Raw genomic sequence first — 10,063 nt, 5'->3', positions numbered from 1 at the left:
TGTCGGGAAAAAAAGCCTTACTATACATGGTCGTTTTTATGTCGGAAAAAAAAGCCTTACTATACATGGTCATTTTTTTATGAAAAAAAAGCCTTACTATACATGGTCATTTTTTTATGAAAAAAAAAAGCCTTACTATACATGGTCATTTTTTTATGAAAAAAAAAGCCTTACTATACATGGTCATTTTTTTATGAAAAAAAAGCCTTACTCTCCATGGTCATTTTTTTGATTAAAAAAAGCCTTACTATACATGGTCATTTTTTTTATGAAAAAAAAGCCTTACTATACATGGTCGTTTTTTTGTCGGAAAAAAAAGCCTTACTATACATGGTCGTTTTTTTTGTCGGGAAAAAAAGCCTTACTATACATGGTCGTTTTTATGTCGGAAAAAAAAGCCTTACTATACATGGTCATTTTTTTATGAAAAAAAAAGCCTTACTATACATGGTCATTTTTTTAATTAAAAAAAAAAAGCCTTACTATACATGGTCATTTTTTTATGAAAAAAAAAAAGCCTTACTATACATGGTCATTTTTTTATGAAAAAAAAGCCTTACTATACATGGTCATTTTTTTGATTAAAAAAAGCCTTACTATACATGGTCATTTTTTTATGAAAAAAAAGCCTTACTATACATGGTCGTTTTTTTGTCGGAAAAAAAAGCCTTACTATACATGGTCATTTTTTTGTCGGAAAAAAAAGCCTTACTATACATGGTCGTTTTTATGTCGGAAAAAAAAGCCTTACTATACATGGTCATTTTTTTATGAAAAAAAAGCCTTACTATACATGGTCATTTTTTTTTATTAAAAAAAGCCTTACTATACATGGTCATTTTTTTATGAAAAAAAAAGCCTTACTATACATGGTCATTTTTTTATGAAAAAAAAGCCTTACTATACATGGTCGTTTTTTTATGGAAAAAAAAAGCCTTACTATACATGGTCATTTTTTTATGAAAAAAAAAGCCTTACTATACATGGTCATTTTTTTATGAAAAAAAAGCCTTACTATACATGGTCATTTTTTTATGAAAAAAAAAAGCCTTACTATACATGGTCATTTTTTTATGAAAAAAAAAGCCTTACTATACATGGTCATTTTTTTATGAAAAAAAAAGCCTTACTATACATGGTCATTTTTTTATGAAAAAAAAGCCTTACTATACATGGTCGTTTTTTTGTCGGAAAAAAAAGCCTTACTATACATGGTCGTTTTTTTATGAAAAAAAAAAGCCTTACTATACATGGTCATTTTTTTATGAAAAAAAAAAGCCTTACTATACATGGTCATTTTTTTTATGAAAAAAAAGCCTTACTATACATGGTCGTTTTTTTGTCGGAAAAAAAACCTTACTATACATGGTCATTTTTTTATGAAAAAAAAAAAGCCTTACTATACATGGTCATTTTTTTGATTAAAAAAAGCCTTACTATACATGGTCATTTTTTTATGAAAAAAAAAGCCTTACTATACATGGTTATTTTTTTTATTAAAAAAAAGCCTTACTATACATGGTCATTTTTTTATGACAAAAAAAAGCCTTACTATACATGGTCATTTTTTTATGAAAAAAAAAAGCCTTACTCTACATGGTCATTTTTTTATGAAAAAAAAGCCTTACTATACATGGTCATTTTTTTAATAAAAAAAAAAGCCTTACTCTCCATGGTCATTTTTTTGATTAAAAAAAGCCTTACTATACATGGTCATTTTTTTTATGAAAAAAAAGCCTTACTATACATGGTCGTTTTTTTGTCGGAAAAAAAAGCCTTACTATACATGGTCGTTTTTTTTTGTCGGGAAAAAAAGCCTTACTATACATGGTCGTTTTTATGTCGGAAAAAAAAGCCTTACTATACATGGTCATTTTTTTATGAAAAAAAAAGCCTTACTATACATGGTCATTTTTTTAATTAAAAAAAAAGCCTTACTATACATGGTCATTTTTTTATGAAAAAAAAAAGCCTTACTATACATGGTCATTTTTTTATGATAAAAAAGCCTTACTATACATGGTCATTTTTTGGATTAAAAAAAGCCTTACTATACATGGTCATTTTTTTATGAAAAAAAAGCCTTACTATACATGGTCGTTTTTTTGTCGGAAAAAAAAGCCTTACTATACATGGTCATTTTTTTGTCGGAAAAAAAAGCCTTACTATACATGGTCGTTTTTATGTCGGAAAAAAAAGCCTTACTATACATGGTCATTTTTTTATGAAAAAAAAGCCTTACTATACATGGTCATTTTTTTTTTATTAAAAAAAGCCTTACTATACATGGTCATTTTTTTATGAAAAAAAAGCCTTACTATACGTGGTCATTTTTTTATGAAAAAAAAGCCTTACTATACATGGTCGTTTTTTTATGAAAAAAAAAAGCCTTACTATACATGGTCATTTTTTTATGAAAAAAAAAGCCTTACTATACGTGGTCATTTTTTTATGAAAAAAAAGCCTTACTATACATGGTCATTTTTTTATTAAAAAAAGCCTTACTATACATGGTCATTTTTTTTTATGAAAAAAAAGCCTTACTATACATGGTCATTTTTTTTATGAAAAAAAAGCCTTACTATACATGGTCATTTTTTTATGAAAAAAAAAAGCCTTACTCTACATGGTCATTTTTTTGATTAAAAAAGCCTTACTATACATGGTCATTTTTTTTATGAAAAAAAAAGCCTTACTATACATGGTCATTTTTTTATGAAAAAAAAGCCTTACTCTACATGGTCATTTTTTTGATTAAAAAAAGCCTTACTATACATGGTCATTTTTTTTATGAAAAAAAAAGCCTTACTATACATGGTCATTTTTTTATGAAAAAAAAAGCCTTACTATTCATGGTCATTTTTTTTATGAAAAAAAAGCCTTACTATACATGGTCATTTATTTATGAAAAAAAAGCCTTACTATACATGGTCATTTTTTTATGAAAAAAAAGCCTTACTATACATGGTCATTTTTTTATGAAAAAAAAAGCCTTACTATACATGGTCATTTTTTTGATTAAAAAAAGCCTTACTATACATGGTCATTTTTTTTATGAAAAAAAAGCCTTACTATACATGGTCGTTTTTTTGTCGGAAAAAAAAGCCTTACTATACATGGTCGTTTTTTTTGTCGGGAAAAAAAGCCTTACTATACATGGTTGTTTTTATGTCGGAAAAAAAAGCCTTACTATACATGGTCATTTTTTTATGAAAAAAAAAGCCTTACTATACATGGTCATTTTTTTAATTAAAAAAAAAAAGCCTTACTATACATGGTAATTTTTTTATGAAAAAAAAAAAGCCTTACTATACATGGTCATTTTTTTATGAAAAAAAAGCCTTACTATACATGGTCATTTTTTTATGAAAAAAAAAGCCTTACTATACATGGTCATTTTTTTATGAAAAAAAAGCCTTACTATACATGGTCATTTTTTTATGAAAAAAAAGCCTTACTATACATGGTCATTTTTTTATGAAAAAAAAAGCCTTACTATACATGGTCATTTTTTTATGAAAAAAAAAGCCTTACTATACATGGTCATTTTTTTATGAAAAAAAAGCCTTACTCTCCATGGTCATTTTTTTGATTAAAAAAAGCCTTACTATACATGGTCATTTTTTTTATGAAAAAAAAGCCTTACTATACATGGTCGTTTTTTTGTCGGAAAAAAAAGCCTTACTATACATGGTCGTTTTTTTTGTCGGGAAAAAAAGCCTTACTATACATGGTCGTTTTTATGTCGGAAAAAAAAGCCTTACTATACATGGTCATTTTTTTATGAAAAAAAAAGCCTTACTATACATGGTCATTTTTTTAATTAAAAAAAAAAAGCCTTACTATACATGGTAATTTTTTTATGAAAAAAAAAAAGCCTTACTATACATGGTCATTTTTTTATGAAAAAAAAGCCTTACTATACATGGTCGTTTTTTTGTCGGAAAAAAAAGCCTTACTATACATGGTCATTTTTTTGTCGGAAAAAAAAGCCTTACTATACATGGTCGTTTTTATGTCGGAAAAAAAAGCCTTACTATACATGGTCATTTTTTTATGAAAAAAAAGCCTTACTATACATGGTCATTTTTTTTTTATTAAAAAAAGCCTTACTATACATGGTCATTTTTTTATGAAAAAAAAAGCCTTACTATACATGGTCATTTTTTTATGAAAAAAAAGCCTTACTATACATGGTCGTTTTTTTATGGAAAAAAAACCCCTTACTATACATGGTCATTTTTTTATGAAAAAAAAAGCCTTACTATACATGGTCATTTTTTTATGAAAAAAAAGCCTTACTATACATGGTCATTTTTTTATGAAAAAAAAAAAGCCTTACTATACATGGTCATTTTTTTATGAAAAAAAAAAGCCTTACTATACATGGTCATTTTTTTATGAAAAAAAAAGCCTTACTATACATGGTCATTTTTTTATGAAAAAAAAAGCCTTACTATACATGGTCATTTTTTTATGAAAAAAAAGCCTTACTCTCCATGGTCATTTTTTTGATTAAAAAAAGCCTTACTATACATGGTCATTTTTTTTATGAAAAAAAAGCCTTACTATACATGGTCGTTTTTTTGTCGGAAAAAAAAGCCTTACTATACATGGTCGTTTTTTTTGTCGGGAAAAAAAGCCTTACTATACATGGTCGTTTTTATGTCGGAAAAAAAAGCCTTACTATACATGGTCATTTTTTTATGAAAAAAAAAGCCTTACTATACATGGTCATTTTTTTAATTAAAAAAAAAAAGCCTTACTATACATGGTAATTTTTTTATGAAAAAAAAAAAGCCTTACTATACATGGTCATTTTTTTATGAAAAAAAAGCCTTACTATACATGGTCGTTTTTTTGTCGGAAAAAAAAGCCTTACTATACATGGTCATTTTTTTGTCGGAAAAAAAAGCCTTACTATACATGGTCGTTTTTATGTCGGAAAAAAAAGCCTTACTATACATGGTCATTTTTTTATGAAAAAAAAGCCTTACTATACATGGTCATTTTTTTTTTATTAAAAAAAGCCTTTCTATACATGGTCATTTTTTTATGAAAAAAAAAGCCTTACTATACATGGTCATTTTTTTATGAAAAAAAAGCCTTACTATACATGGTCGTTTTTTTATGGAAAAAAAACCCCTTACTATACATGGTCATTTTTTTATGAAAAAAAAAGCCTTACTATACATGGTCATTTTTTTATGAAAAAAAAGCCTTACTATACATGGTCATTTTTTTATGAAAAAAAAAAGCCTTACTATACATGGTCATTTTTTTATGAAAAAAAAAAGCCTTACTATACATGGTCATTTTTTTATGAAAAAAAAAGCCTTACTATACATGGTCATTTTTTTATGAAAAAAAAGCCTTACTCTACATGGTCATTTTTTTGATTAAAAAAGCCTTACTATACATGGTCATTTTTTTTATGAAAAAAAAGCCTTACTATACATGGTCATTTTTTTATGAAAAAAAAGCCTTACTATACATGGTCATTTTTTTATGAAAAAAAAAGCCTTACTATACATGGTCATTTATTTATGAAAAAAAAGCCTTACTATACATGGTCATTTTTTTGATTAAAAAAAGCCTTACTATACATGGTCATTTTTTTTTATGAAAAAAAAGCCTTACTATACATGGTCATTTTTTTATGAAAAAAAAAGCCTTACTATACGTGGTCATTTTTTTATGAAAAAAAAAGCCTTACTATACATGGTCATTTTTTTATGAAAAAAAAAAGCCTTACTATACATGGTCATTTTTTTATGAAAAAAAAAGCCTTACTATACATGGTCATTTTTTTATGAAAAAAAAGCCTTACTCTACATGGTCATTTTTTGATTAAAAAAAGCCTTACTATACATGGTCATTTTTTTTATGAAAAAAAAGCCTTACTATACATGGTCGTTTTTTTGTCGGAAAAAAAAGCCTTACTATACATTGTCGTTTTTTTTGTCGGGAAAAAAAAAGCCTTACTATACAAGGTCGTTTGGTTTGACTAAGGCTGGGATCGAACCCACAACCTCAGTGTCAGAGTGTAGACACTCTACCACTAGACCACGGGGCTGTTAGTCTGTTTACTGGAAAGAGGAGCAATGAGTTTAGTAAGTATGACCAGGAATTTAAAAAAAAAAAAAAAAAAAAAAAAAAAAAAAGCCTTGTATACAAGGTCGTTTTTTTTGTCGAAAAAAAAAGCCTTACTATACATGGTCGTTTTTTTTGTCGGGAAAAAAAGCCTTACTATACATGGTCGTTTTTATGTCGGAAAAAAAAGCCTTACTATACATGGTCATTTTTTTATGAAAAAAAAGCCTTACTATACATGGTCATTTTTTTAATAAAAAAAAAAGCCTTACTATACATGGTCATTTTTTTATGAAAAAAAAGCCTTACTATACATGGTCGTTTTTTTGTCGGAAAAAAAAGCCTTACTATACATGGTCGTTTTTTTTGTCGGGAAAAAAAGCCTTACTATACATGGTCATTTTTTTTATGGAAAAAAAAGCCTTACTATACATGGTCATTTTTTTATGAAAAAAAAAGCCTTACTATACATGGTCATTTTTTTATGAAAAAAAAGCCTTACTCTACATGGTCATTTTTTTTTATTAAAAAAAGCCTTACTATACATGGTCATTTTTTTATGAAAAAAAAGCCTTACTATACATGGTCGTTTTTTTTGTCGGGAAAAAAAGCCTTACTATACATGGTCGTTTTTATGTCGGAAAAAAAAGCCTTACTATACATGGTCATTTTTTTATGAAAAAAAAGCCTTACTATACATGGTCATTTTTTTTATGAAAAAAAAGCCTTACTATACATGGTCATTTTTTTATGAAAAAAAAAGCCTTACTATACATGGTCATTTTTTTTATGAAAAAAAAGCCTTACTCTACATGGTCATTTTTTTTTATTAAAAAAAGCCTTACTATACATGGTCATTTTTTTATGAAAAAAAAGCCTTACTATACATGGTCGTTTTTTTGTCGGAAAAAAAAGCCTTACTATACATGGTCGTTTTTTTTGTCGGGAAAAAAAGCCTTACTATACATGGTCGTTTTTATGTCGGAAAAAAAAGCCTTACTATACATGGTCATTTTTTTATGAAAAAAAAGCCTTACTATACATGGTCATTTTTTTATGAAAAAAAAAGCCTTACTATACATGGTCATTTTTTTATGAAAAAAAAAGCCTTACTATACATGGTCATTTTTTTATGAAAAAAAAGCCTTACTCTCCATGGTCATTTTTTTGATTAAAAAAAGCCTTACTATACATGGTCATTTTTTTTATGAAAAAAAAGCCTTACTATACATGGTCGTTTTTTTGTCGGAAAAAAAAGCCTTACTATACATGGTCGTTTTTTTTGTCGGGAAAAAAAGCCTTACTATACATGGTCGTTTTTATGTCGGAAAAAAAAGCCTTACTATACATGGTCATTTTTTTATGAAAAAAAAAGCCTTACTATACATGGTCATTTTTTTAATTAAAAAAAAAAAGCCTTACTATACATGGTCATTTTTTTATGAAAAAAAAAAAGCCTTACTATACATGGTCATTTTTTTATGAAAAAAAAAGCCTTACTATACATGGTCATTTTTTTAATTAAAAAAAAAAAGCCTTACTATACATGGTCATTTTTTTATGAAAAAAAAAAAGCCTTACTATACATGGTCATTTTTTTATGAAAAAAAAGCCTTACTATACATGGTCATTTTTTTGATTAAAAAAAGCCTTACTATACATGGTCATTTTTTTATGAAAAAAAAGCCTTACTATACATGGTCGTTTTTTTGTCGGAAAAAAAAGCCTTACTATACATGGTCATTTTTTTTATGAAAAAAAAGCCTTACTCTACATGGTCATTTTTTTTTATTAAAAAAAGCCTTACTATACATGGTCATTTTTTTATGAAAAAAAAGCCTTACTATACATGGTCATTTTTTTTTATTAAAAAAAGCCTTACTATACATGGTCATTTTTTTATGAAAAAAAAAGCCTTACTATACATGGTCATTTTTTTTTATGAAAAAAAAGCCTTACTATACATGGTCATTTTTTTATGAAAAAAAAGCCTTACTATACATGGTCATTTTTTTATGAAAAAAAAAAGCCTTACTATACATGGTCATTTTTTTATGAAAAAAAAAAAGCCTTACTATACATGGTCATTTTTTTATGAAAAAAAAAGCCTTACTATACATGGTCGTTTTTTTATGAAGAAAAAAAAAAGCCTTACTATACATGGTCATTTTTTTATGAAAAAAAAAGCCTTACTATACATGGTCATTTTTTTATGAAAAAAAAGCCTTACTATACATGGTCATTTTTTTGATTAAAAAAAGCCTTACTATACATGGTCATTTTTTTTATGAAAAAAAAGCCTTACTATACATGGTCATTTTTTTATGAAAAAAAAGCCTTACTATACATGGTCGTTTTTTTATGAAAAAAAAAAGCCTTACTATACATGGTCATTTTTTTATGAAAAAAAAAGCCTTACTATACATGGTCATTTTTTTATGAAAAAAAAGCCTTACTATACATGGTCATTTTTTTATGAAAAAAAAAGCCTTACTATACATGGTCATTTTTTTATGAAAAAAAAGCCTTACTCTACATGGTCATTTTTTTGATTAAAAAAAGCCTTACTATACATGGTCATTTTTTTTTATGAAAAAAAAGCCTTACTATACATGGTCGTTTTTTTGTCGGAAAAAAAAGCCTTACTATACATGGTCATTTTTTTGTCGGAAAAAAAAGCCTTACTATACATGGTCGTTTTTATGTCGGAAAAAAAAGCCTTACTATACATGGTCGTTTTTTTATGAAAAAAAAAAGCCTTACTATACATGGTCATTTTTTTGATTAAAAAAAGCCTTACTATACATGGTCATTTTTTTTTATGAAAAAAAAGCCTTACTATACATGGTCATTTTTTTTATGAAAAAAAAGCCTTACTATACATGGTCATTTTTTTATGAAAAAAAAAGCCTTACTATACATGGTCATTTTTTTATGAAAAAAAAAAGCCTTACTATACATGGTCATTTTTTTATGAAAAAAAAAGCCTTACTCTACATGGTCATTTTTTTGATTAAAAAAAGCCTTACTATACATGGTCATTTTTTTTATGAAAAAAAAGCCTTACTATACATGGTCATTTTTTTATGAGAAAAAAAAAAAAGCCTTACTATACATGGTCATTTTTTTATGAAAAAAAAAGCCTTACTATACATGGTCATTTTTTTATGAAAAAAAAAGCCTTACTATACATGGTCATTTTTTTATGAAAAAAAAGCCTTACTCTACATGGTCATTTTTTTAATGAAAAAAAAGCCTTACTATACATGGTCATTTTTTTGATTAAAAAAAGCCTTACTATACATGGTCATTTTTTTTATGAAAAAAAAGCCTTACTATACATGGTCATTTTTTTATGAAAAAAAAGCCTTACTATACATGGTCATTTTTTTTTATGAAAAAAAAGCCTTACTATACATGGTCATTTTTTTTATGAAAAAAAAGCCTTACTATACATGGTCATTTTTTTATGAAAAAAAAAGCCTTACTATACATGGTCATTTTTTTATGAAAAAAAAAGCCTTACTATACATGGTCATTTTTTTATGAAAAAAAAAGCCTTACTATACATGGTCATTTTTTTTATGAAAAAAAAAGCCTTACTATACATGGTCATTTTTTTATGAAAAAAAAGCCTTACTCTACATGGTCATTTTTTTGATTAAAAAAAGCCTTACTATACATGGTCATTTTTTTTTATGAAAAAAAAGCCTTACTATACATGGTCGTTTTTTTGTCGGAAAAAAAAGCCTTACTATACATGGTCATTTTTTTGTCGGAAAAAAAAGCCTTACTATACATGGTCATTTTTTTATGAAAAAAAAAGCCTTACTATACATGGTCATTTTTTTATGAAAAAAAAGCCTTACTATACATGGTCATTTTTTTATGAAAAAAAAAAGCCTTACTATACATGGTCATTTTTTTATGAAAAAAAAAAAAGCCTTACTATACATGGTCATTTTTTTAT

The sequence above is a fragment of the Festucalex cinctus genome, chromosome 20 (genome assembly GCF_051991245.1).
Source record: "Festucalex cinctus isolate MCC-2025b chromosome 20, RoL_Fcin_1.0, whole genome shotgun sequence".
NCBI lineage: Eukaryota > Metazoa > Chordata > Actinopteri > Syngnathiformes > Syngnathidae > Festucalex > Festucalex cinctus.
The sequence above is the reverse complement of the archived record's forward strand: the minus strand, read 5'-3'. Positions refer to the sequence as shown.